The following is a 2874-nucleotide window of genomic DNA, read 5'->3' as shown; positions in this document are numbered from 1 at the left end:
AGATTCGCTCCAGCTTTGAAAGCTTTGTTGTTCTCTTTTCAGGCCTCAGACCCTTTCCATTTCTGGAGTGTTCACTAAAGAAACAAAATAATTGGTCTGAGCAGATCCACCATACTGCCATGGTATTAACCAGATTAAACATTAAAAACAACTCCTTTTTCCTTTTGATCAGTGAAGCAATGGCAGCACAATGTTTTGAAGAACATTTGTATTATCTTTAGGTCAGTTTAAAACAAACACACACCATCTTGAGAACAAGCCTCCCCAGTACTTCTCAGGTCAAGGGCAGCCAAGTCCTCATTATTTTGTTTTATACTTGAGGTTATTGCTTGGTGCCATGTTTCCATAATTTATCAAGAAACTAATCAGCTGGGAAATAATCTCCTCAGGGAAGATCTCAATGGTCTTTTCAGAGTTTGTGAATCTCAATAACTCTTCAAGGGCAGTATCAGCTATATCATTTTATCACAAGAAAAAAAAGTAAGCTGATTTCCTAGGTAAGATGCACACAGTAATTTTTCTCCATTTTTTTAAAGTAAACCATTTAAGCAGTTTTCCCCATTAATATTCATAACTACATACAGTAACTTCATTAGAGTTTTCAATTTTCCTCTAGAGTTTGCATGTGGAGTACTAGGTGAGCCTTTTGCATGTCAAGGTACAGGAAGTAGAGATCACCCCTGCACTGCTACCTACATTTCCCTGCTAGAAATAAAAAAATAGTTAAGTGAAAATGATTATCATATATATTTTCTCTCTTCCTTTTGAATGTCCTCAAAGTAACAAGAGTGACAGACCTGAAATTACAATCACCAAACAATGCAATCTAGCTGTTGTCCACTTTCATTGGCAAATACAGCACAGAGGACATTGTGTGAGGATCGGGGCTGCCATCAAAGAGGAGGTGGGGCCAGGTTTCTTCCATTATTCTCTTTTAAACTTAGGTCTTCTAAAGCAATATCTAAAGGCATAATATCTACACAGTCCATAGCACTAAATTCTGCCATCCCCGCCTCCCACCTCGTCTGAAGAGGAGCTCTCTTCGCCCAGAAAAGTAGATGGAAGGAGCTCCTGGACAGGCTGCCGTCTGCACACTCACTTTCTATGGATTGACACTCTGTTTCTAACATGTTAGGATCATTCCACCTTGTTAAAAGAAATTGGGAATTCTGGATAGTGTGCTGACGTTCTGTGTTAACTGTGTTGGTTGTTGGTGTGATGGTGTGATTGTAGCGGTGAGCCTGTGTTAGTGCACAGCTTGTGTCATGTGTGGTCTCCAGTTGCTGGCAGTTCTAACTGCAGCTGCATCTACAGTTGTAATTGAGAAGCAACAGGGCCAGAATTAAGCTATCCTCCTGCAGAACGTCTCACTCCTGACCACTGAGATAAAAGCTCAGCAATAGGATCCGTGGCACCCCTATTGCTTGGAGAACATGAACTCTGAGAAGTAGAAAGTCCACCAGTAGAATTGCTAGTAAAGTGCATGTTTGGCCCTGGCCAGTGTGGCTAAGACAGGGTATGCCTGCCAACCGAATGATTCCAGGTCAAGGGTGCTATCTGGGTTGCAGGTTTGATCCCTGGTCCTGGTTTGGGTGCCTGCAGGAGACACATCCCAATCCATGTGTTTCTCTCCCATCAATATTTCCCTCTCTGTCTCTATTCCCCTTCTGCCCTCCCTCCTTTTCACTCTCTCTGAAAAGCAATGGAAAAAATATCCTTGGGTGAGGATTAACTAAAAAAAATGAAAAATAAAAAATTTAAAGTGTCTGTTTGATCTATGAGCAGGAGGACCTCCTAATTCCCAGCCAAGGTGAAACATTCTAGGTACATGTCGAACACCACCCAGTTCATCTAAATCTCTAGGAGTTCTGTGTTCAAGTGTAAGATGAGCGGCACAGTCGTTTGTGGCAGGACCAGGGCCACCTCCAGTAGTGCTGCACAGACAGGGCAGAGCACTTCTGTTGATGTCTCTGCATGTTCAGAAGCAACATGTTTGTGAAGAGGTGTTTCTGTATAAGCCATTTTTCCACAATAGGGACAAGTAAAGGACTGTGGCTGCTCTGCAGAGAAAGCGTCCCCACCATAGTACAAATCAAATTCTACCCTTGCTAGTATGCACTGCACTGGGTGGTCAGTTGTATGCTCTGTTGTTGCACTACTTTCATAACAAGATGCACCAAGACAGTAACTGTAGCAAATTAAGCATGTATCTTGCAACCTCAAAATTTTCCTTTTAAACGTGCATCACAGCTGACACCCTCATGTTGGGACATCCTAACTCAGCAGACGGCACAGCGCGCTGCGGTGTTCCCTGGCAGGTCTTGGTGCTGCCCACACAGGCTCCCCCTGGATGCTCTGGCTTGGCTGCAGCTTCTGAGATGGGTGAGCGGGGAAGTGCTCCCGTGCTGGCGGCCTAATTTCTCCATTTCTTGATTCCTATTTCTAAAATCTACATCCAGGCATTCTGGGAACTAGAAAAGGGTTATATTAGGACACAACACTCCCTCCTCTAGTGGTGTGTGCCCCTTTGTATGGATTAGGCTGGCTCTGCTGGAATCTGATGCTTGAAGGGAGTGGCATGGAGGAGAGGAGATTTAGAAATAAAATGGAATCCCAGTGATTCCCCTGAGACAGGAATGAGAGCGGACACCTTTGTTGTTATGAGACTCACATTTTTGGTTCTCTACTTGGAGTAATCTATCAATGCTTGGAAATCCTTCCAAGAGATTGAATCAAAGATGCCCACTGTCCTGTGACGGCCGGAGGAAAGCTATGTGAGGAGACAATGATGTGGAGCCGTCAATCTGAAATGAAATATTATTTTATCAGCCAGATGATTTAGGTTTGTGTTCATCTCTAGGTCTGTATTTGTTC

The 2874-nt window shown here is 43.5% G+C and overlaps 1 pseudogene; it reads right to left on the bottom strand.

Annotated features, from left to right (window-relative positions):
* Positions 1-893: 893 nt before the first annotated feature.
* On the bottom strand, positions 894-2273 carry LOC139004638 (E3 ubiquitin-protein ligase KCMF1-like; annotated as a pseudogene).
* Positions 2274-2874: the final 601 nt, after the last annotated feature.

The sequence above is a fragment of the Myotis yumanensis genome, unplaced genomic scaffold (assembly GCF_028538775.1).
Source record: "Myotis yumanensis isolate MYYU_CA2020_CCGP unplaced genomic scaffold, mMyoYum1.0.hap1 SCAF_1, whole genome shotgun sequence".
NCBI lineage: Eukaryota > Metazoa > Chordata > Mammalia > Chiroptera > Vespertilionidae > Myotis > Myotis yumanensis.
The sequence above is the reverse complement of the archived record's forward strand: the minus strand, read 5'-3'. Positions and strand labels throughout refer to the sequence as shown.